This window comes from Triturus cristatus, chromosome 11, assembly GCF_964204655.1.
Source record: "Triturus cristatus chromosome 11, aTriCri1.1, whole genome shotgun sequence".
NCBI classification, from domain to species: domain Eukaryota; kingdom Metazoa; phylum Chordata; class Amphibia; order Caudata; family Salamandridae; genus Triturus; species Triturus cristatus.
The window spans coordinates 782,334,020-782,361,509 of NC_140594.1; positions in this window are offsets into that span (position 1 = coordinate 782,334,020).

The following is a 27,490-nucleotide window of genomic DNA, read 5'->3' on the forward strand; positions in this document are numbered from 1 at the left end:
GAGATGGCTAAATATTTTTCGAGAGCTCAACCCCGCCTGGAGGTTGAGAAGACTAACAAACCCCCGGTGGGAGGCCGCCACGAGAGAAAAGCGGCCCCTCCCCTTGCCCTTCCCCGCCCTAAGACGTTCCGTTCAGAATCCCCAATGACCCGTGGTCCTCAGTGCTTCGAGTGCGGAGAATGGGGCCATATTGCCAGGATGTGCCCCAGGAAGAGGACCGAGGAACCCATGGACGTGGGGTACCTGCCTAAAAGCGTCCTCTACTCTGCAGAAATGGGCCCATCGTTTTATGTACGTGTGGGGTTGAATGGCTTTTCCTTAAGCGCTTTATTAGACTCCGGATGCCGGCAGTCGGTGGTCCAGAAAAGACTAGTGTTGCCCCAGCAGTATCTATCCCAACAACAGGTTCACATACGGTGTAAACACAGGGAGGTCCGACCCTACCCATTGGCCCTGGTTACGCTTAACCCCGTGAACGGTCCCGCCTGTACGGTGAGGGTGGGGGTGGTGGATTCCCTCCCCGAAGATCTCATCCTGGGAGTAGATAACCCTGACTTCCTGTCACTGTTTAAAAGGTCCACGACAGGCGAGACACAGGGAGACGGTATGGTCAAATCTGGCCTTGTCTCAGCAGAGCCGTGGATCACCGACAGGAGTTTCCTCTTCGCCCAGTGCAATGACCGTACATTGTTTAATGCCTGGGAAAGCGCTCACATACACCAGACCCTCCCGACAGACACGTATCCCAGGTTTATCATAAAAGACAACCTTTTATACAGGGAAGGAACCAAGGACGGGGGTCTCCAGTTGTTAGTGCCCCAACCCTTCCGGGAACAGATATTGTTCTTTTCGCATGCCCATCTAACGGCCGGTCATGCAGGGAAAGAAAAAACTACCAGTGGAGTATTGCGGTTTTTCTATTGGCCAGGAGTGTATAGGGACATTGAGGAGTACTGTAAGACCTGTGACATCTGTCAGAGAAAATCCTCTTATAAACCGAGAGCAGCTCCCCTACAACCCATGCCCATTATCGGAGTCCCATTCGAGAGGGTGGGTATGGACCTTATAGGACCCCTTCCCCGAACTAAAAGGGCCATCTACATGCCCTCGTTATAGTGGATTACGCTACCTGCTTCATTGAGGCCTTTCCCTTGACCTCCCCCACTACAAAGAACGTGGCCGATAAAGTGGTGGAATTATTTTCCCGAGTAGGATTCCCAAAGGAGGTTGTAACAGACCAAGGCACCCCGTTCACTTCCCGCCTCATGAAAGAGGTGTGTGCCACCCTAGACATTCACCAGTTGCACACCTCCGTGTACCATCCCCAGACGGACGGGCTGGTGGAGAGGTACAATCGTACTTTAAAATCTACCCTTAAGAAGATGCTGACGGCGGAACGCCAAGAGTGGGACAAACTACTCCCCTTGGCCTTATATGTGCTGAGGGCACAAGTGCAGAGTAGTACAGGATATTCCGCCTTGGAGCTCCTATACGGGAGACAGCCGAGATCCTTGCTGGAACTGACAAGAGACGCCTGGATACACGAAGGCCGCCAAGACCACTGTACCGTCCTGGAATACACGTCCCAGCTCAAGTCCAAGTTGGGAAAACTCAGAGACTTAGCACATGACAACATGGAAAAGAGCCAAACCAAGCAGAAAAGATTGTACGACAAGGGAAAAAAATTAAGGACCCTACAAATAGGAGACTGGGCTCTAGTGCTGTTACCTACCAGCACCAGCAAGTTCAAGAGCGAATGGCAAGGCCCGTACCAGGTGATGGACACAATCGGACAGACCACGTATAAACTGCAAATGACCCCTTCCCGAACCCAAAGTTATCATATTAACTTACTCAAAAAGTGGCTAGGGCCCTTACCGAAAAACGCAAACTTCTTACTTCCCTTGTACCGGCAGAAAACGTCCACTGTGGGAGACTTAGTGATAAACCCCGAATTAACCGAAGAAAAAAAAGAACAGCTACTCGACACTCTCCACCGCTTCGACGAGATATTCTCAGACTCCCCGGGGAGGACCCCGCTAGCTAAACATACCATCGAAACCATACCGGGGAAGGTAGTAAGACAAAAGGCATAGAGGGTTCCAGCGGCCAAACGAGACGCTATTCGGAAGGAAGTGCACGACATGTTAAGGCTGGGAGTTATAAGACCGTCCACCAGTCCCTGGGCGTCGCCCATCGTGATGATACCCAAGCCTGACGGGTCATCACGATTTTGTATGGATTTCCGAGCGTTGAATAGCATATCTTCCTTCGATGCCTACCCTATCCCGAGAGTGGACGACCTCATTGAAAAGATCGGTGATGCCACATACATAACAACGTTGGACCTCACAAAGGGGTACTGACAAGTACCCCTCCGTGAAAAAGACCGGAAAAAGACCGCCTTTTCAACCGACCTTGGGCTTTTTGAATTTACGGTGTTACCGTTTGGGCTCCACGGGGCCCCAGCAACTTTCCAGAGACTCATGAACGAAGTATTGCTACCCTACTCCTCTTTTAGCTCGGCTTACTTGGACGACATAGTAGTTTTCAGCCGCTCGTGGGAGGAACATCTGCTCCACGTCCAAACAGTACTCCACGCCCTAAGCCAAGCCAACCTGCACATAAATGCCCGGAAATCCAGGGTGGCGTTTAACCAGGTCCAGTATCTGGGGTATGTCCTAGGGGATGGGGTCATAGCTCCCCAAGAAAGGAAAATCAAGGCAATAGGAGAGGCACCCTTCCCATCCACTAAGAAGGAATTAAGGGGTTTCCTGGGACTCATCGGATACTATAGGCGTTTCATACCATCTTTCGCAGACCTGGCATCTCCATTGACAGATCTCCTCCGGAAGGAGTGCTCGTCCCATCACCTTAGGTCTCCCTCCCCGGATTCGGTGAAGGCATTCCAGCAGCTGAAAACTGCTATCACTACAGCCCCGGTACTTCTATCCCCTAACGTCCAGAAACCGTTTATATTAGCCACTGACGCATCGGACACCGGGATAGGGGCGGTATTATCCCAAACCGATGACGAAGGGCATGAACACCCGATCCTTTACGTCAGTCGCAAGTTATTTCCCCGAGAACGGTCATATCCCACCATCGAAAAAGAGTGCCTCGCAGTCAAATGGGAGATAGAAAAACTGCGATACTATCTAGAAGGGAGGCCATTCCTCCTTTACACTGACCACGCCCCATTACAGTGGATGCATCGCAATAAAAGCAATAATCCCAGGGTCCTCCGGTGGTTTTTGTCCCTACAGCCCTTCGCGTTTACGGTGCACCACCGCAGGGGCAAAGACAATTGCAATGCAGACTTTCTTTCCCGTTTTTCACTTCTCCCCGAGCGGGAGCAGCCAGGGGGGGTGGTATGTGACGGGACTGCGAGAACTGACCAGGGGGCTACAGGAGACAATGAGTGGTGGACCCCGGTGACACGGGTCTCTAACCTTCTCCCCTGTCCGCAGGATGAGTGGGATTCGGCAGCAGAGGATCAGCTTTTCCTGAAGGGTGCCGGGCCCTTTAACTGGGATTCCCCAGGAACACACGGCCCGCCCAGCGAAGACGTCACGACACGAGGACCTACAAACGAGGGTGGAACCAGGAAGTCGGCGGACGGCGAGCCCAGGAGGAGTATTGGAGTAGAACAGAGCGAGGCCCACGGCGAGAAAGAGAACGAGGAGCAGCGGAGCCAACCTGAGTACAGCGGAAGGACGGAGGTTGAAAGGACCGTAGGATACGGATCCGGCAAAGCGCCCTGCCACGTTCCCGGGGGAGGAGCGTGGCTAGGACAGGTACGGGACCGGGTAGCGGGCTGGATAGGGAGGCGGGACCGTCCACGATAACCGGCGACCGCAGGGTTTTCTCCCTATACCTTGTTTTACGTTTAAACCCTCACGTTTGCTATCACTCGAGTCTATTATTTTGTGACATGCACAAGGAGGTTCCTCACTCCCCTGGCCCTGGTGTTAGGTGCAAAACTCTAGTACGCATAATCTAATAAGCCCCTTCTCTTTCCTTCTGGGGACCGGTGGGAGCGGACGTTGGGAGACGAGAAGACAGAACCCCTCCGTGAAGAAGACGGCTCCAAGACCTCGACCCTCCTCTCATCACGGATCCCGCCCGTTTTGCCAGAGAAAGACTGACAAGTCGAGCCAAACGAAAACTCATAGCAATAAAACCTAAACTACCACGACCCCGTGTTGCGTCCCTTCTTGGTGCCCCGTTACAGACACATACAAAGGCCACCGAAATACATCCGGCGGCGCTTTTAGATTATGGTGCAGTCATGATTTCCCTATCCCTCTCACCGGCGTACCAACCCTCCCTCCCCACAAGGCAATGACGTCTACGCGACACCCTATTACACCGCCTGGAGGTTAACAACCCAGAGGTCTCACCGGCTGTGCTGTGGGAGACGCTCAAGATAGTAATCCGGGGAGAACTGATTGCAATCTCAGCGGCAGATAACAAGGCTCGAAGGGAGAAGAGGGAGGACCTTACAGGGCAAATCAGGGAGTTGGAACGAATTCATCAGCGAACGGGTGCCCCTAGACTATGGCGCCAGCTTTATGTTACCCGCTCCCACTTGGCAGCCTTAGATTTAGACAGAACGGAGTATGCCGCTCTCTGCCTGCTACACTCCTTTTATGTAAGTGGGGACAGATGTGGCTGACTTCTAGCCAACAAGCTTCGCGCCAAAAGACTGGGACAGGGGGTGCACGAAATTCACATGGCAGACGGCGACCTCATAACAGAGGATAATGCCATAGCCAATGCATTCAAGGAATTTTCCTCACACTTATACACAGACCAACCCCTAGATCTTGAAGCCGGAGCCTGATACCTACACCAGGCGCACACAATGCCCCTTACCCCGGACCAGGCGGCCTCCCTAGATGAGAAAATCTGCATAGAGAAAGTCATTTCAGCCATCTCTAGGCTTCAACTTGCAAAGTACCCGGGCCCAGACGGATACACTGCAGCTTTCTACAAATCCTTCTGCCCCATTCTAGCTCCCCTACTGGTGCGCCTATTCAATTCCTTCGCAAACCCGGGAGCAATCCCTTCCTCCATGTTGTTGGCCTCGATAATCATCCTCCCCAAATCGGGAAAAGACAAATCCCAATGCAACTCATATAGACCTATCTCCCTCCTAAATATAGATCCGAAATTGTTCACCAGCATATTAGCACATAGACTCATTACATATATGCCCTTCTTGGTAGACCCTGACCAGGCGGGCTTTATTCCCTGAAGGCAAACCAGTGACAACACTAAGTGCATCCTGCACATCATCGAAAAAGCCTCTCATGCCCAGGGGGAATATATGTTATTAGCAATAGATGCAGAGAAGGCCTTCACTAGGGTCCACTGACCCTACTTCGAATAAGCCCTCGCGTATTTTAGCTTTGGGGACAGGCTTAAAACTCGAATCCTCAACTGCTACCACACTCCCATTGCGACGGTCAGGCTGAACGGCTGCACCTCACTTACCTTCCAAATCCATAGAGGCACACCCCAGGGTTGCCCTCTGTCCCCCTTGCTCTTTGCCTTGTATATGGAGCCCTTGGCCCAGCAAACACGGGACCACCCCATGATTTCTGGGGTGAAATTCGGTATCCACCATCAGCCTATACGCTGATGATGTCCTTGCGACTCTGGATAGTCCGGCCACCGCCCTGCTGGCTTTCTTGTCCGAGCTCGAGTCCTTCTGGGATGCCTCGGTCTTCCGGATCAATGTCAGGAAGTCACAGGCTCACAGCCTTTCCCTGCCGACCCAACTAGTGGAACATCTGGCAAGTCAGTATCCCATCCAATGGTCCAGTGAGCAGAGCTAGTACCTGGGAATCAGTATTACCATGACCATAGAAGCGACAGCGATCATCAACTATCAATCCCTACAAAAGCAGATCCACAAGGACCTTCCAAAATGGAGACACCTCCAGATTTCCTTGCTGGGTAGGATAGTTGCCACCAAGATGATCATCCTTCTAAAGATACTCTATCTTTTTCAAACACTCCCTTTATCTCCACCCCCAGGGTTGATAGCCAAACTTCAGACAGAACATTGACAGTACATCTGGCAAAGCAGGAAATCGTGCATGAAGAAGACCCTGAGTTCCCGGCCCCCGGAATTGGGGGATTTGGGCATCCCCGACCTCCATCTTTACTACCAGGCAGCGCAATTACATTATCTAGTTGAGTGGAGCCGCGCCGAGTCTGAGAAACACTGGCTGTTCCAGGACAGGGCTGTCGCCTTGCTCTGGAAGGTCCCCTTCTTGAGGAAGGGGCACAGACCCAAGAATCTCTACTTGTCGCTGATTACTCGAATGACCATGCAGGCCTGGGACCAGACCTCCAGGAAGCATGAGCTGACCACCTTTCCCTCCCCGCTCACCCCAATATTCGACAACAGGGACTTCAAGCCGGGAACCGTTGAGGGGGAGTTTGTAGAGTAGATGGCATGCCGCTCGATGGGTCACCTTTTCGACACCTAGGGAGTTCTCCCCTTCCCCCAAATGCGTGAGGAATAGGTGCTCAGGGAATCCGAGAGACTCCACTACCTACAAATATGGCACTGGATAGTGCATCCACAAAACAAGCCCAATGCACAGCGGCATCTCACCTCCTACGAAAGAGATCACTGACAGAATATCGAGAAGAAGAATATCGAGCTACCACAATATCGAGGCTAAAATATTGAGTGACAGAATATCGACTTCCTATCTACAAACAGGTAAGTAGAAAAATATTGAATCCTAAATATCATTGTTTTTAATATAATTTGCTAAAATATCGACTTTTTTAAATGTCTTAAAAGTAACATAAACTTTATGAAATAATAAATATTATTAAGTAAAACATACTTAAGAATAATTTTAAAAGATTAAAATTAATAAATAATAAATGTAATGTAAAAAATAAATAAACATGCATTTTTTTATATATATTAACGTAACAATATTAAAGAATAATCAATAGTTTCAATTATAAAATATTAAAAACATAATTTAAAATATAATTATATATATATATATATATATAAATAAACCATAATATAAATTTAAAAATAAATTATATATTATAAGTTAAAACATTCAAATAAATATTTAAAAAATAATAATATTTTACACTACATTAAATATAACAATACTGAAAACATTGCATAGCGTAGGTGATAAAATTACTATTCCCACTCCAGCGAGTGGTACAGTAGGGAATGTGCTGAATAGCGGGTGGATAAAAATGACTATTCCCACTCCAGCGAGTGAAACAGTAGGGAAAATGTTGGAAAGCGGGTGGGTAAAAATTACTATTCCCACTCCAGCGAGTGCAACAGTAGGGAAATTGTTGGATAGCTGGTGGGTAAAAATGACTATTCCCACTCCAGCGAGTGCAACAGTAGGGAAAGTGTTGGATAGCGGGTGGGTAAAAATTATTATTCCCACTCCAGGAAGTGCAACAGAAGGGAAAGTGTTGGATAGCGGGAGGGTGAAAATTACTATTCCCACTCCAGAGAATGCAACAATAAGGAAAGTGTTTAATTTTTCAAAATTAATTTACCTCCCACCATTTTCCCCTATAAACGTCACCTACAAATTTGTTAAATATGAATAAATTAACATATTTAATTAACAATTAATTAATTAACTAATAACAATTTACAATAAAATGTATAACCATCAAATCTAAATTAATTCACACATTTAACACTATAAAATAACTTTTAATAAATATGATATATATAAATATGATATAAAAAATAATAAAAATGACATTAAAATTAAAATTAAATTACTTCCCACCCTACTACCCTATCAACCCTCAACCCCCTCATAAAAAGTACACAATTAACATATTTACAAATTAATTATTAATAATTAACATCTAATTAATTACTAATTAATACAAAATTAACACAATTAACATAATTACTAATTAATTATTGTTATTGATCAATTTATAATTAATTAATAGTAAATTAATTAACCTAATTAAAAATATAAATTACTAAATACTAAAATATTAATTAGTAAAATAATTAATTAATTAATTTCAATTAAATTACTTCCCACCCTATAAACCCACAACCCGCTACAGAATTAAATTACTCAAAAAGTAATTGCATTTAATTATTTAATTCTAAATAATTCTTAACAAATATATTATAATTAAATTACTTCCCACCCTATTCCCCTATAAACCCACAACCCGCTTCGGAATTAAATTACGCAAAAATTAATAAACGTAAAATTCATTACTTTAAAAAATTCAAACACACTTTACAAAATATATACAATCTTTTAACACAAATACTAACGTACAAAACACACAAAAAATCGATATTATTAACAACGATATTTTGACAATCGATATTACTAACTTCGATATTATTAAAATCGATATTTCTTACTTGCATGTCGATATTCTCAACCACTATATTTTTGCAAGTCGATATCGTGTCCACTCGATATTAAAAACTCTATATTTTTTAGATTCGAAATTTTTAATTTGATATTATGACTAGTTACCCTACGAAAGATGGCTCCTGACCAAATATTCCGACAAAGGGTTAATATCAGAACTATACGCATTCCTAATTCAACATAACAAGCACACATACAATGCCGGATAAGCCAGGTAGGAGGAGGAACTGGGGAGGCCATTGAGCCCCAAAGAATGGGGCGAGATATCCTACAGAGCCAGACATACAGCTAGCAGTTGTGCCCTTACCGAAACCCTCACAAAAGTTGTCATGTACTGGTATTATACCCCGGCCAGACTGCATAGAGTTAATCCCACTCAAAGCGCGAGCTGTTGGCGGGGATGTGGGCAGGGGGGAACACTAACAGACATCCTGTGGGAGTACTCTTTAACAGTACTGGGAGCAGGTACTCAATGAAATTGACAAGCACCTGGACAACCAACTACTGCACTTCCCTTCATACGTACTTCTGTGTCTCCCAAACCCCCTAACCTACCCCCTGAAATCCAGACAAGGGCGGCAGATAGGCATAGCCCTAGGAGTTGCTATTCAAAACATCCTCAGCCACTGGGGCACACCACAGACCCCTACACACAATAACTGGCTCCAGAGACTCTGCCACATTTTGGGGATGAAAAAGATCACAATGACTCAGGCTGGTAATGGGGAGGCATTTGGGGATTTCTAGCCCAATACATGTCCCTTCTTTCACAGGAGTACAGAGAATTGACATGCCCTAGATATCTCAGATTACTATGCCTGCCGGAGACCAACCAACTGCCATCAACCTCAAACCACTGAGCAAACTGGTGACAAAAGCGTGCAACTCTCTCTAATGGCCTTTCCTGTTTCCCCTGTTGGCTTCTTTGGGCCTCAGTGTGGGCTTTATTCGCAACATGAAACTATTATATACCCTCCCTATCGCGCGCATCAAACTGAATGGCCAGATCACCAACCCCATCAAAATTACTAGAGGCACACGGCAAGGCTGCCCACTCTCACCGCTGCTCTTTGCTGTCGCCATGGAACCCCTGGCAGAGTGGCTCCGCCAACACCACACCCACCGGGGCATTGGATTCTCTGCCCATGCTTTAGTCACTTCCGTGTACGTGATGATATTACATTATTTATTCGCAAGCCACACAAGAATTTAGACCCTATGACTAGAGAGGTCATAAGTTTTGGGGGACTCTCTGGCATACAAGTGTCAGTCAGTTAGTCAAACCACTTTAATCGATTAATTAAAATCACAAAAGTACATCACAGAACTACAAATTATTAATTAGACACAAATACAATATAATTACAACATTATAAAAATTCATCCCGACAAATACATAAATCACTAAAATCATGCGGTGAGTTGTACGTCAAGTTTTTTCCTAGCCCGAGCTGTGGCAACCAGAAAGTTAGCAATGTAAAAAATGTTCCAAGGGCAATTTAATAATTGCAAGTACATCAGAGCAGGTTTTACTTGATAAAAACCTCTCCCTTGCAACAATGGTATGATGTACTTCTTTCTGCTTTCAACATAATGTTTACAGAAAAAGATAAAATGCACAGTGTCTTGAAATGAGCAACCATCACAGTTACAAAAAGCAGCGTCTACGGGTTTACTCCATCCTTGAAAGCTCCCTAAAACAAGGTGAATCAAGTTAAAACGAAATCTGGTCAACAACCAACGATGATAGTGATTCCTGACCAGCTTAAGGTAAGGTTCAATCTGGGGAGAGATTATTAATAAAAAATTAGCCCTTACCGAGGTTTTTGTAAGCTCCTCTTCCTCCCGCTCTTGAGACCTTAAATTTAAAAACTGAGCTTTAATCCAGCCAATATCCCCCTTCGTAATTGTTTCTGGGTTCTCATAAATCTCTGGACGCCCTAACTTATAAAACATTTTCTTGATATACAAGAGCCAAGGGATATCAGCCATTCTATCTAAACCAATGCAGTCTTTTAAAATCAATCTGTTAAGGGGAAGTTCAGGATTCAACCATGTTTTCAACCACAATGTTAGGGGGGCCAAACTTATATGATCAGAGACAAAACCCATCCCCAATTCTTGGTGTATTGAAAAAGTTGGAGGTGATTGGGGGATGGAGAGGAGAGAACGAAAAAATTTGTTTTCTGCCATCTGAATTCCCTCCGCTTTTTTATACCCCCAGATAGCAGCACCATAAACCGCTATAGCTAAACATTTCGCCCTGTAGATGGCAAGAACTGCATCACATGGTTTACCACCTAAACGTCGGGCAAAACTTATTATGGCGGAAGATGATCTACCTACACTATTCTTTTTAGCTGTAAGCTGAGGGACCCACGAACATCTATCGTCAAATATGACCCCCAAGTAGGTAAATACCTTAACTCTAGTAACCTCCACTCCTTTACAGTAAAATGTTAGCATACAAGTGAATTGGAGCAAATCCATTCTATTCCCTTTAATGGATGTCACTCAACCCTGCGAGACCGAATTTCCGCTCAAATGGGCAACTGAGCCAACATGATATTTGGCCATCTAGCTCAGCAGGAACACGGATGACCTCTGGTCCGCTAACTATGGCAGGGCCATTGAATGGCTCAAAGTTGAAATCCCAACATGGAACAAATTGCCGCTCTCCCAATCGGGCCGTATTGATATCGCGAAAATGATTGTTTGCCGAAATTTCTATATCTGTTCCTAAATATACCGATTCCGCTCACCATCCAATTTTTTAACAGACTCCGATCCAACTTAATTTCTCTCGCGTGGGCTGGCCGCCAACCGCGCATAGCCTATGAGGTCCTGATGCTCCCTTTTGCACACGGTGGCCTTGGGGCACCTGACCTGCAATTATACGCCTACAGCACCCAAGCGAGTTTCCTACATTTCTGGCTCCACCAGACGCCATTCCAACCGCACACTGCTGTGGAGTCAGACTTGGCCTTCCCCTGTCCGCTCAGCAGCGCCCTATTCCTGCCCTATAAAAATCCCCGGAAAGAGATAAACACGATCGAATGCTTGTGCTGCGCAGGGGAGGGACTCCGTAAATACTGTGGCACTGACACCCTATAGCCTCACCCATGCAACTGGCAGCAAATCCTGCCTTACCCCCGCTGCAAAATCCCAGCTTGGCGCGCAGTACAAAAGCGCTCGGTATCAGCATAAATGCTGATTTGTTCCTCAACGTCTGCTCCCTCTCTCCCCTGAACGTACAGCTACTGGGACGCCCACGTTACTGGACAGCCTATTATTCCACCAGATGTGGGCGGCATGCAAAAGCACTAACAAGACATTCCCGGCACCACCTCCCACTAATGCTGCCTTGGAATACATCCACACAGCTACCACACATCGTAAGCTGGTCACTAGAATCTACTCACTATCCATGGCGGGTACATCTACCTGCGCTGAACTGGCGTGAGACGCCTGGTGGGCGGACCTGTTGGACAGCCCTACACCTGAGCAATGGAAGTATTGTTGAATGCAAACGGAAAAACTTTCCCCTAATTACAGACTCAGGCAAATACACTTCAAGTTCCTTCATAGGATGAACCGCACCCCAATTGAGCTGAGCAGGTTGGGCCTCACCACCGATGCATGCTGCCAGCACTGCGCGGCGCCCGACACCTCCTTTAAACACTTAAGGTGCCGATTACGATCCTGTAAAAAAATTCCACGTACGACTCGTATCCAGTCTTTTTACCATACGAATCGTACAAGTGCCGTACAAACTGCCAACTACGATTCGCATGGGAAAAAGTCCATACGAATCGCATTGGGAATAATTCCCCACACGTCCTCGGGTCGGAAAATGTGCCCGACACGTCTCCGGACGAATTACCGTACAAATGTGAAAAGTGAAGTCCGACCGCGGAAGTACGATCCATCCCGTGCGTCCGATGTTACAACCGGATGGGAAAAGCACCGTCCGCACCGAACTCCCATAGCAACCATGGAGACATGTGCCCGCATACGCGCCCAACACTCCCCCCAGCCGCCGTATGTACGCGCCCAACCACCCCCCCAGCCCTCCTATGTAAGAGTCGAACCCCCACCCGTGTATGTACACCCGTGTACGTACGAGTCGAACCCCCACCCGTGTATGTACACCCGTGTATGTACGAGATGTACCCCCACCCGTGTATGTACACCCATGTATGTATGAGACGTACCCCCACCCGTGTATGTACACCCCCGTATGTACGGCCCGTACCCCCACCCGCGTATGTATGGAGCGTACCCCCACCCCAACAGTGTACGTACGGACCGTACCCCCACCCGCGTATGCATGGAGCGTCCCCCACCCCAACAGGGTACGTACGGACCGTACCCCCACCTGCGTATGCATGGAGCGTACCCCCACCCCAACAGTGTACGTACGGACCGTAACACCACCCCCGTATGCATGGAGCGTACCCCCACCCCAACCGTGTATGTACGGCCCGTACCCTCACCCGCGTATGTATGGAGCGTACCCCCACCCCAACAGTGTACGTACGGACCGTAACACCACCCCCTTATGCATGGAGCGTACCCCCACCCCAACCGTGTATGTACGGACCGTAACACCACCCCCGTATGCATGGAGCGTACGCCCACCCCAACCGTGTATGTACGGCCCGTACCCTCACCCGCGTATGTATGGAGCGTACCCCCACCCCAACAGTGTACGTACGGACCGTAACACCACCCCCGTATGCATGGAGCGTACCCCCACCCCAACCGTGTATGTACGGCCCGTACCCTCACCCGCGTATGTATGGAGCGTACCCCCACCCCAACAGTATACGTACGGCCCGTACCCTCACCCGCGTATGTATGGAGCGTACCCCCACCCCAACCGTGCATGTACGGCTCGTACCCTCACCCGCGTATGTATGGAGCGTACCCCCACCCCAACCTTGTATGTACGGCCCGTACCCCCACCCGCGTATGTATTGAGCGTACCCCGACCCCAACAGTCTGAGTACGGAGCGCACCCCAGGCCCCAACACCAGCACCTTCACCCAACATCGCGCATGTACGAGTCGTACCAAGCCAGAGACAAGGACAGCACTGTACAACAAAATGGCCGATGTACACACCGTACACACGCTAAAAACACACGTACACAACCAGGACAAAGCAAAACAACACAAGAATACTCTATTCGAATCGCACAAAGCCACAAAACATGTCCAACAAGCACAAATACAACACATTCACTGACCTGCAACTGCCAAACTCCCAAACAGAGGCCCAAAACACAACCACTCCTTATAACACACCCACCCAAAGTTCAAACACAGCCACACCCACCAATGGACCAATAAAAAGGGCCCACAGACACAAACCATGAGCCTTTGCAACAGACACCTTACACTTGCTCACCTTCACACAACCACCTTCACAAACACCCCCTCATCACATTCACACACACACCTGCACAACCACACCCACACACCCACAACCATCCACACCCACACCCCCCACAACCATCCACACCCACACCCCTCACCATGCCCACTAACAAGAATCCACAGTTCACTAGCCAAGAGTTGGAGGTCCTTGTCGACGAAATCCTCAGAGTCGAGCCATACCTCTTTGGAACATTGGTCAGACAGACCAGCATTTCCGAAAAAACAGCCAAACAGTCCACCAGAAGGACCAGGCATGAATTCCAAGCCAGGTGGTACGATCTGCGGAGGAGGGTCTGAGCCAAAATGACCGACGACCACAACCAGGCCAACATCACTGGAGGAGGGCCGCCCCGCAGACGCGTACAATACCATCCCTGGGAGGAGAGGGTCATGGCCATACTGCCGGTGGTGGCAGTGGACGGAGTAGAAGGACTCCGAGAGCCGGGTGAGTACACAAACAACTCACCTCACATGGGGGGAACGTCATCCACAACCAAACTCACAATCATGCACGCAACCACCCCAAGCTATCGCATGACTCAACTCAACCACACTCCATAAACACGCACATGCCACTAGCGCCACCATGCCCCATGCACCCAGCTGGACAATGCCAAGTCACAGGCCACAGAAAACACCAACACAAGACACGGTAACCCGGATGGCGGGAGTGTGGGCCCCAAAAATCACATAGTGCAACTCAGAAGCAGATAACAATGCCCTCAGCCCATATGGCCTAGGTCACAGCCAGACAAACAGTGTGTCCCCACACAGGAAAGACTTGCCAGCAAATGGCGGACACTTGCATTAAGACATGGGGGTGAAGGCACTTTTTGCACATGACAGCAGCTAATGAACAGCCAACACTGTGAAAGAGTGGCAGCACACACCACCACAGCAGCAGTGCAGACACAGACACTACACCCAATGGGTGCCTGGAGATCAGAAACAAACTCACATGAACAAGCCAAGGGCCATTCAAAGATCTGCAAAAAGTGTGTGCCTAGGAAGATGGGCTGAGGTGACAGAGGGTGACACACAGAGGGAGGGAGAGGGGGAGAGAGAGGGAGGGAGACACAGGGAGATGGACAGAGGGAGGAGGCTGACACAGGAAGGGAGGGAGAGGGGGACAGAGAGGGAGTGAGAAAGGGAGACACAGGGAGACCAATTCAGCCTTGGGTGGTGTGGGAATGTCTGCTCGTCAGCAGGTGGACTGCGTGCATGTAGACAAGGGTGGCTAGTGCCTGAATCCCCCTCTCTTCACCATAGGAAAACACTGGGCCATGTCTCAACCTGTGCACGAGCACAACGACAGCTACCTGCATTATATAAGTGTGTGGAACAACTCCATGTGCCCACGTACAGTGCAACACGGAAGGCGCCAATGCATGGCTCGCCACACCTGCTCACTCCACTGCTGACTGCAGTCACAATTGACGCAGCAAGTAAGACTGTGTCACAGAGAGGTAAAATCTCAAAAGCTGTGGCCAAGGGACATACCCATGCACAAGTGCACTCTGAGTGGAATGCAAGACATATCCAAATACCCAGAGGAAATGTGCCAACTTTGAAACGAATGAAACATGGATGTTGCATGGAACAAAAATAACATTGTCTCTCTCACACACAGGTCAACGTCGTGGATCACCCTCACAGGACCCGGCTCTGCGGGATGACGATCCCACCGGCAGTGACGACTCTCACCACTCTGTGGACGACCCCGACCAACCTGGCCCCTCTGGTGTCCAACCACCTGCAGCACCTGCGTAAGGTACAACTGGGCCAACCACCACCCCCACTCCTGCCACATCCCAGGAGACACCCAGGATCCCTGCCCCACCACCACAATGCAGCCAGGCTGACCAGGAGGTACACGGTGTACCGTGCACCCAGGAGGAGGCAGGCGACAATGCTAATGCCACCCCTCAGGGGTCCCGGAGACCCGATGTGCCGACAAGGGCAGGCCAGGTGCAAGTGGGCAGGGGTGGTGGGAGTGGAGGACGGCGGAGGCGCGAGCCTGACCAGTTGGCTGCGGAACCGGTATATTTCCATGTCAGAAACATCCTGGACACATACCGGCAGGACACCACGGGCATGGGCCAGGTTGTGTCCACCCTCAACGAGATGAAGGGGACCCTCGAGGAGATCAACACCCAGCAGGCCCAGCAACATGCGGAGCAACATGCCTGTCTACTGCGACACCAAGGGCGGATGGAGGACAGACAGGCTGAGCTCGTGACGGTGTTCACGGGAATTCACCGTACACTCCGTCGGATAGCCGACAACATGGGCAACCCTCCCTGTGCCACCAGGCCAAGAACATCACCACCCACAGGGAGGGATCAGGAGGAGGAGGAGACATCCGACGGAGCATCCCAAACATCGTCACGGCCTGCTTCTGAGGGTTCCCGCAGGAGGGCGGGTCGTCCACGGAAAAGACCGTGAGGGTCGGCGCAACAGCACCATCTCCCAGGACACCTGGCCTGGCACCTGGTCCACTGGACCAACAGCAGCACATCAGCAAAAGACATTCTCTGCCACATGGACTTGCTGGTCACTGTCTGACCAATGTTGACAAAGACTGTGGCATGGACTCTGATGATTTCCAATGGCAAGGACACCAACTTCCCCAGTGAACTTTGGATTCCACACACCCGGAAAGCCCCTCTTGTCATACCCCCCCCCCAACACGTACCCCAACACAAATAAAAAGTTACACGATAAAGAGATGATGCCTACATTTTGCATTATTACCTTACATGTGTCTTGTAAAGTCTAACCATGCCTGAGTTCTCATATGACTTCAACCATCCATACCCTGGGGCCTGAGTCTGGCACAGGACACACATGGGTCACAATGTATTAGGCAAGACAGACATGAAGCACCATACACACCCGTGATGGGCCCAACCAGCTGAGGGGGTGGCCGCACAACCGTGCCGACAGACATATTGAGTACAGCGACAGTCATGCGCAGAGGTCAGGGATCATGTGGAGTGTCCTGGGGGGCACCCAGGTATGTGTAGACAGGTGGCAGAACCATGTCCTGCAAGCTTGAGTCAGGTGGATGCAGAGAATGGTGGCCTGGCCAATGTTGGATGCATGGGGATGGCACATGTCACAATCCCCACACAGTCATGGACATCATACACAATACAGAGTCTAATCCCACACAAACAGCTTGCAACTTGCTACTCTACACATAGATCAAAACAACAGGTGAGAAAAAGGGTCTAAGGGAAAAATAATTTAAAGACCTGCCCAAGTCCAAATCCCCTATTCTAAACTTATACAACTACAAAAATAGACTGGGGGTCTAAAAAGGGGGAGCACAATCGGTGATGTGTATACTAGTAGAAGGATAACTATTCTTTTGTCCCTGGCAAACAGAGCTGAGCAGGATTTCCATCAAATTATATCGTTGTGATAGAGCTAAAGTATCAAGCTCTGTTGATCAGTGTTATCACGTGGTTATCCGCCACCTCCATGAGGGTAACCTTTTTGATCATAAGAATTCCCTCTGTGGCAAGCTCATGCGCTCTTCGTGAATGCCATTCCCAACCAAGGCAAGCAATTGATGCCACAACGTGTTGAAGAGTAATAGAAAAAAATCATGTGATGCAGTGCAATGAAAATTAAAAAGGTTATGTGAAAAGACTTAAAGTGTTTCAACAATATCTCTTTCCTCACACCTAGTAAAAACAAGGGGAGTTAACTTGAGTCTCCGCTATTGATTCATAGCAGAAAACACAATGACTCCTACTTCATGGTCAACATGTTTCAGCCCAAACGGAAATGATCCAGGCTTTCTTCAGGACCAATTAGCAGCTACTGCACATTAATCAAGATCTTCTTATGTCAGAACACTGTAGTAAGAAGAACCATACAACCTCCCTTGATGCGAAACCTTCATTTACAGGATGCAATCATCACCTACAGAAAAATAAATCAATTATCAAACTCCGTGCTCTCAAAATAAGACCTACAGGCGTAGAAGTATGCCCATTAGGACTCTAATATTTCGCTTACCCTGCATGATCAAGGCCCAAACCTCCCCTCCCTGGAGCCTTCCTCGGGTAGAAATGAGGCCCGCTCTACAAGAAAAGGAGGGGAGAAAAAGGAGGGGAGAAAAAAGGGGGCTCTTCATCAATCAAGTGGACGAAAAAATGACCCTGTCCTAAGTACAGAATCTTAACAAATCAATTAGTATACCTAGTATTTATGCGTATAATGCGCACTGAGCTACCCATCAGCTCTTGAAACAGAAAAAACCAATAAACGGTCAAGAAATTCTAAACGGAAAACAGTAAAAATAGCTTATGGCAGAAACTACTGAATCCCCTGCCTAATACAGAGGCAATGGCGCAGACACACATTGCTATGTGCATACTGCCCTTTACTCAATTTGCAGGGACATAATGTTGGTATCTTGTAGCTATGTGTCCTCGATAGCCCACTGTCTGGGCTCAGTTATTAATAAGAGTGTACTCGGCTCCCTAACCCCAAGGTGTTCACGCCATTAGTCAACCCAGAATAATTATTATTAATGCAGTTCAATGTATTTTTCCTGGACTAGTGACCCACTCGTATGGCTGAAGAAAGTTGGATCTAGAGGTACATCAGTCAAACGAGGCGTGATATAAGTAAAACCACGGTAAGAGGGAATCGCCTTCTTTTCAAACAGCCTTAGCGCTGCATCAACCGGGATGTAAGGCCGAGAAACATAACGTGAAATCACGGCTGGAGGAAGGAAATGCAGTACCAACTCTCTAGGGCTACTACAACACTGTACCCAGGGACAGAGTCTAGGGGATTGTATAATCATTAGCGATAGATTGCTTCGTTTACTGCTCTCAAGTTGCTATTCATCAATCACACACTAACCTGTCCGTCGGTACCTCTGTGTGTCACCGAGTTTGGGAAGGAGGCACCGAAGTTGCAACATCATCGGGTTTAAATACATCCTGTTATCATGGGTATATTTCCGGTTTCGAAAATCGTGCGCTTAGTCAAAAGCAGCGGCACAACGTAGTACTACAAATTGACGTCACGCGTGACTATTCTGTAGTTCCAAGATAGAAACAGGTCCGAACGTAGTACTACAATTTGACGTCACGCGTGACTATTTTGTAGTTCAAAATAGAAGCTGGTCCGACCTGCGGATTCCGGCCTCACTGATGCAAGTTAACACTGCGTGTGAGAGAAGGAAACCTGCAAAGGGTCCTATAGTTGATAACTAAATACCCCTATCGATCATATTGCATTAGCCAAAGCTAAAAACGGTCTGTATGTAAGAATAAAGTGATCATTATCTTCTTATTTGCAACATGCATGGTGTGTGCATTCAAAAATATAGTACTCCAATCAAGCTGCACAAATATATACCTCCCATCAGGCATACACTAAACAAGCTCTCTTGTCCATAAGAATGTATTGTCATAGTATTCCTATGTGACACATCGTATGTCCAGATCTCATGATAATCATGCAATGTTTATCATGCATACAATGCCCAGGATACAGCACCAGATGTTATTCAGAAGCCTCATAGTAACAGAAGTCAAACCATACCTACAAGTGTCAGAACCAGAGAGTATATGGTGGTATGTTACTGAGCAGTTAAAGAGCTATGCCAGATTAGAGACTAACCCAAGGTATGTCATCATTGAGACCTAGAGTGTCACTATGCAATTTATATACCCATTTTTGCTCTTTGATAAACAAATATCTGGAGATGTCACTGACAGATAAGGGTATATTAGGTTTTTCAAGCACTGTCCATTTAAAATCCTCTGGTCCATGATGTTCATTGAAATGTCTCATGAGTTTTGTGGTGAGCTTTTTGCATCTAAATGTGCTTTTGTGTTCTAGCATTCGTGCCTTGACTTTTCGAGTAGTCATCCCGACATAGTTTATCCGGCACGGGCAAGTGATCAAATAGATCAGATTGCTGCTATTACAATTAGTGAATTGATATTGAACCCATAGTTTACTAGTTCCTATATCAATTGTTGTTGAATGCGAGGTCTGTGGACAAATAGAACAATCCCCACAAGGATGGTGACCCGTGGCTGCCGGTGAGCCCCAGAGTGTACCCAGTTGTCTCGGTAATGGTGTCTTGGGGCGTGTATGGACTAATTTGTCCTTGATGTTACTACCTCTTTTAAATGCAAACAAGGGCAGAGAAATCTTTTCTTTACTGGAATTCAGCAAACGCCAATGGTGTCTGATGCTTTTCTGTATCTGGTTTGATAATGTACTAAAAGTATGTACAAAGGTCAGTCTGTCTACAGGAGGCTTCTGCATCGGTGGCTCTAACAGGGCCTCACGATGGTTATTAGTGGCTCTCTTTCGAGCCCGTTTTACCAAATTGCGAGGATAATGTCTCTCCAAGAGATTGGTGGTCAGCAACTTGGTATGCGTATTGAAGCACTCAGAGGTGGAACAATTCCTCCGAACTCGAAGGAATTGTCCGTAGGGCAGATTGTCTCTGAGTGCTTTAGGGTGCTGACTATCATATCTAAGAAGCGAGTTCCTCGCCATAGGTTTTCTATAGATCTCACTCTCTAGGCCATGTGGTGTAACAAAAATGGACAAGTCAAGAAAGGCCAATCTGGTCTGACTTGCTTCAACAGTAAAATTCAGAAAATCATTTTGTGCGTTCAACCAATGGTGGAACGCGGAGATAGAATCATAGTCCCCCCGCCAAATGACCAGAACATCGTCAATATATCGCTTCCACAAGCGAATAGATGAAAAGAAGGGGTTAGTGGGAGCTAAGACGTGTTCCTGTTCAAAAGCATGAACATATAAATTCGCCAGACTGGGCGCGAAGACACTTCCCATACTTGTACCGGAAGTCTGCAAGTATAAGGAGTCTTCGTATCTGAAATTTTTTTCTTTCATGGCCAATCGTGCGAGTGTCATGATGAAGTGGACAGGTGTAATCGAGTGCAAGTCAGTTGCCTCTAAAATGGACATGATAGTCTCCAAGGTTTCATCTTGGGGAATCGAGGTGTAGAGGGACTCAACGTCAAAGGAGACTAGGTAGTCCCTCTCCACCTCGAATTCTATTGTTGGTAGTAATCTCAGTACATCCTTAGTGTCCTGAAGGTACGTCGGCATCTGTTGTACAATCGGTCTTAAAAAGAAATCTACAAAAGTCGACAGAGGCTCTAAAATGGAGCCCTGCCCGGAAATGATGGGTCTTCCGGGGGGTGGTCTTTGCTCTTTATGTACCTTCGGAAGGATGTAGAAATAGGGAGTAACAGGAAATTGAGTTCTCAGAAACTGAGCTTCCTGTGCTGTGATCCACCCTTCATTGAGTGCCTCTTCACTACATTCCAGAATAATATTCTTAAGTCTTTGAGTAGGGTCCTCATTCAAAATTCTGTAGGAGTTCACATCATGTAGCTGACGGAGGCATTCAGTCCTATAGTCATCAGCATTTAGGATGACTATGGCCCCGCCCTTATCTGCTGGTTTGATGACGATGTCGTCATATTTAGCTAGGGCTTGAAGAGCCAGATGTTCAGAACGTGGTAGATTTTTGTAGCTGGTGTTCTGCCGAGTGCATAGATCAATGATCTCACTCCTTACTGTGTTCTCAAATGTTAAAACCTGTGGTGGAACCACATGACTTGGAGGGTTGAACGTAGATTTTATTCTCATACCTGTGTTACGTTCAATGTCCTCTGTTGTGGTCATATCCTTGTCCTTAAAAAAATAGTGCAGCCTTATTTTCCTAAAGAATTTGGCGAGTTCACACTGTATTTGAAAAGGATCACCATCAGAAGTGATGACAAAACCCAAACCCCTGTTTAGTACTCGTTCCTCATCTTTAGATAAGGTCCGCTTACTCAAATTCACTACTAGGTTTGGTTCTGAATAACATCTGGTGCTGTATCCTGGGCATTGTATGCATGATAAACATTGCATGATTATCATGAGATCTGGACATACGATGTGTCACATAGGAATACTATGACAATACATTCTTATGGACAAGAGAGCTTGTTTAGTGTATGCCTGATGGGAGGTATATATTTGTGCAGCTTGATTGGAGTACTATATTTTTGAATGCACACACCATGCATGTTGCAAATAAGAAGATAATGATCACTTTATTCTTACATACAGACCGTTTTTAGCTTTGGCTAATGCAATATGATCGATAGGGGTATTTAGTTATCAACTATAGGACCCTTTGCAGGTTTCCTTCTCTCACACGCAGTGTTAACTTGCATCAGTGAGGCCGGAATCCGCAGGTCGGACCAGCTTCTATTTTGAACTACAAAATAGTCACACGTGACGTCAAATTGTAGTACTACGTTCGGACCTGTTTCTATCTTGGAACTACAGAATAGTCACGCGTGACGTCAATTTGTAGTACTACGTTGTGCCGCTGCTTTTGACTAAGCGCGCGATTTTCGAAACCGGAAATATACCCATGATAACAGGATGTATTTAAACCCGATGATGTTGCAACTTCGGTGCCTCCTTCCCAAACTCGGTGACACACAGAGGTGCCGACGGACAGGTTAGTGTGTGATTGATGAATAGCAACTTGAGAGCAGTAAACGAAGCAATCTATCGCTAATGATTATACAATCCCCTAGACTCTGTCCCTGGGTACAGTGTTGTAGTAGCCCTAGAGAGTTGGTACTGCATTTCCTTCCTCCAGCCGTGATTTCACGTTATGTTTCTCGGCCTTACATCCCGGTTGATGCAGCGCTAAGGCTGTTTGAAAAGAAGGCGATTCCCTCTTACCGTGGTTTTACTTATATCACGCCTCGTTTGACTGATGTACCTCTAGATCCAACTTTCTTCAGCCATACGAGTGGGTCACTAGTCCAGGAAAAATACATTGAACTGCATTAATAATCATTATTCTGGGTTGACTAATGGCGTGAACACCTTGGGGTTAGGGAGCCGAGTACACTCTTATTAATAACTGAGCCCAGACAGTGGGCTATCGAGGACACATAGCTACAAGATACCAACATTATGTCCCTGCAAATTGAGTAAAGGGCAGTATGCACATAGCAATGTGTGTCTGCGCCATTGCCTCTGTATTAGGCAGGGGATTCAGTAGTTTCTGCCATAAGCTATTTTTACTGTTTTCCGTTTAGAATTTCTTGACCGTTTATTGTTTTTTTCTGTTTCAAGAGCTGATGGGTAGCTCAGTGCGCATTATACGCATAAATACTAGGTATACTAATTGATTTGTTAAGATTCTGTACTTAGGACAGGGTCATTTTTTCGTCCACTTGATTGATGAAGAGCCCCCTTTTTTCTCCCCTCCTTTTTCTCCCCTCCTTTTCTTGTAGAGCGGGGCCTCATTTCTACCCGAGGAAGGCTCCAGGGAGGTGAGGTTTGGGCCTTGATCATGCAGGGTAAGCGAAATATTAGAGTCCTAATGGGCATACTTCTACGCCTGTAGGTCTTATTTTGAGAGCACAGAGTTTGATAATTGATTTATTTTTCTGTAGGTGATGATTGCATCCTGTAAATGAAGGTTTCGCATCAAGCGAGGTTGTATGGTTCTTCTTACTACAGTGTTCTGACATAAGAAGATCTTGATTAATGTGCAGTAGCTGCTAATTGGTCCTGAAGAAAGCCTGGATCATTTCCGTTTGGGGTGAAACATGTTGACCATGAAGTAGGAGTCATTGTGTTTTCTGCTATGAATCAATAGCGGAGACTCAAGTTAACTCCCCTTGTTTTTACTAGGTGTGAGGAAAGAGATATTGTCGAAACGCTTTAAGTCTTTTCACATAACCTTTTTAATTTTCATTGCACTGCATCACATGATTTTTTTCTATTACTCTTCAACACGTTGTGGCATCAATTGCTTGCCTTGGTTGGGAATGGCATTCACGAAGAGCGCATGAGCTTGCCACAGAGGGAATTCTTATGATCAAAAAGGTTACCCTCATGGAGGTGGCGGATAACCACGTGATAACACTGATCAACAGAGCTTGATACTTTAGCTCTATCACAACGATATAATTTGATGGAAATCCTGCTCAGCTCTGTTTGCCAGGGACAAAAGAATAGTTATCCTTCTACTAGTATACACATCACCGATTGTGCTCCCCCTTTTTAGACCCCCAGTCTATTTTTGTAGTTGTATAACTCTACACATAGACACATAGCCACTATCACGGAAAACCATGCCAGACATGCCGTATGCACCGTGGCAACACACCAGCATTGACTGAGAAGAGGCACCTTGGAGGCATAGGGACACCTTTATTAGTCATGTATTCGGGAATGCAGAGGCAACTCGGAGTACACATACACAGGTCATGTGGAGTAACATGTGGGTCCAACACTGGAACCCCCCCTTCTGCAGCACAAATGCGTGATGTAATGTATGTAATGTAATGTATGTAATGTAATGTAATGTAATGTAATGTAATGATAGCCATGGAACTGGCACACAAGTGTCGGGTAACAGCTAAACACCCCCTGCTGCTCACGGAGAGGCTGCCATACACCATTGATCCTCTGATGTGGAAGTCCCACACCATGTCAAGCCAATGCAAACCGTATGTGTCCGAGGGCAGTGTTACACACATTGATGCCATCATTACAATCCACTATCCCATCACAGATGACTGTCAACAAGTCTGACCATCTATTCAGGTGTATCCAGCTACATGTAATGTGTCCCATGGTGATGCGACATGTCTGCAGAGGAACCAAACATCGACAGGGGCAGTGTGCACACATCGTAAACAACTGCCACACCCAATACACCCCTGATGCATCCCTTACCCTAAGGAGACTTCCAAACTTGTCCGTGCGTGTAACCCTGAGTCAGCACACGATGACGTGTCCATGAGGAATAGCAGTGCCACAACAATTCAACCAGCAGACGGCATGCGCAAGTACCTGGGGATGAGAGACACACAAGAAGTCAGCCACAAAAAGCACAGCCACTTGCATGTGCATGTACTCGACACATGTAAGGATGACAACATGCTAGGTCACAATTATGACTGGGGAAATACACTCATCACTGGCACCATCACTCGAGTGACACATCCACACACACCTCTGACTCACGTGGCATACATGCAGATGGACACACACATCGCAACACATGCCACACGGGGACCAATGCGTGCACACTCAGACACTGGTACTCACCACTAAGCAAAGAAGTCGCGTATGAGCCGACTCCGAATGTCCTCTTGTGGAACCACATCCTGCACATCACTAGCCCCATTGCCAAGCCCTTCGTCCTCCACGGGTGGATGGTCCTGATCATCTTGATCCAGGATGAGTGGCACAGCTTTCTCAACTGCCATGTTGTGCAGCATGCAGCAGACCATGAAGATTTTGCAGACCTTCGCCGGGGCATATGAGAGGGCGCCGCCGGTCTTGTGGAGGCACCTGAATCGGCTCTTCAGGAGGCCAAATGTCCTCTCTATCACTCGCCTTGTCCAGCCATGGGCGGTGTTGTAGCGGAGCTGGGCCGGCGTGCTGGGGTTGCGGAGAGGTGTGATCAGCCATGGCATGTTGGGATAGCCAGCGTCCCCTACATGGAAACCACATGGACATAAGTAGGACAGGACAAGCGGTCGTGCTGGAAGTCTACGCAAAATACAGGACAGACAGAGTGTACCCACCAACAACACATGCTCGTTCGTTGCGCAGCTGCGTAATCATTTCAGGCACCCTGCTACGCCTCATGATGTAGGCATCGTGTGCTGATCCTGGAAAACAAAACAAAACAAAGAGAGTGCCAGTGCTGCACTAAACTTCCGAAAAAAGTTTTAAACATGAACTGAATTAAACACGTCCATTTTTGCCCATTTTTTGGTTGATTTTAATCAAAAATATTTTTATGCAAATTTTCTTAATATTTTGCACGGTTATATTGAAGTGATTAAAGCATTTCACAAATAATCAGAAAATACAAAAAATGACAAAAGATACATTCCTAATATTTACACTACATTAACACATGTAAATAACATCACCACTAGCGTACCTCAATCACTCAGACAACAACACTCAAAATTCACAAAATACTGACTATACACCATAAAACAAACAATTTACACTTGTATGTACAAAATACATCAGGCCATCAGCAAATAACACTTGCAGTACTTCTAAATGCTTATTTTTTAGTTGTTTTAGCAGATGATTGGCCAAAGGCGAAGATAGGTCAAGATAGGTCTACGCGTTTCGAATCCCTTCACCGGGGATTCTCACCAGGACCAACACTCTCTGGGAACAAAAACGGACACAACACTGAATTAGACCATTTGGCCCCTCAATACTCAAAAAATTTATTTAACCGTTCACCTATATTCGGGAACCTTACCTACAACTTGAAAGTACGCAACCCAGGCTTTTAATATGAAATAAACGTCCAACGGAAAATCTGTGGACAGCAGAAAAAATAAGTTTTCAGAGGAAAGAAAAGATCAAACGTCTAAGCTGATGTCTAATGGCTTCAAGGTGCAGTGATCTAATAATCGAAATCTTACTTGTCAGGACAGAAGATGTCTCGTAGGTACGTATAGATCCTTACTCCTCCTGGTAGGAGTTGGCTGTGCTTCCGATTGTTTAAAAAGCGGCGTGTAGATTGTATCAACGGCTAAGTCCTGAGGGCGGATGACAAACGTAGTCGTGAGACCGCGGATATTTAGACTATTTCAACAAACACGATGATTTTATCTTGTAAGGTCTCTAAGTCGTGTTTACCTCTTTATCCGGTTAATCCAACGCCATCGGAGCCATCGCGAACCGTGCACACAACGCCAAAGTCGAATGTTTAGGCAGGGAAGTGGTGACCATTTTGTTAATCCATGACGACATCCAATTGGTAGGCGCAGCACTGGGGAATTCTAGGAGATGTAGTTTAGAACCAATTTGATTTGATTTAAATTATTTCTAGAGCGCACGTATACCAGCGGTTTCTTGGCGCTAACTCTAACCGGATCCGGGGCTAATAGGCAGGGAGGGTTGATGGAGGATTATTCAAAAGACTTCGTGAAAAAACCAATTTGTGTCCCTTGAATGGACATGACTCGACGAAACACAAGGCAGGATGCTTGCTGGGGCATATACCCTTTTGGTGTGATTATGTGTACATAAAAGCCCGTGATTATTCAGAGGCCTGTCCCGGGTCCGAGCATAGTTTAACAACAAATTTTTTATGTTGAAAAAGCTTTATTGTGCAGTGTATGTGAACACTACATTATGATCACACTGTGAGGCAGTTGTGAGAGGAAATGACAATCTATGGCTGTGCGCCCGACATAATAATTAATAGGGATCAACTGATGGACCAATCCTTTTCGCGTGCATAGTTGGATTCCATTCACGGGGCTCAGGAGAAATTGAACTGAACAATTCTGCGAGTCGCCTACACGAGGGTTGGTCCAACAGCAGTCCAATAATTCAGGGGCTCAGTTTCCAAGAGTGGTAGGAAGTGTGATAGAAGGTGTATCAACAACATATAAAAATCCGCACGACCATATAGACTATGTATATTTCATAGAGCACCGTATTGGATGCCAGAAGGCAAAGCCTTGGTTAGTTAATGAATACATTAAGGGGTTCACAGATTATAGATCTCGGATAGCTCGTTCA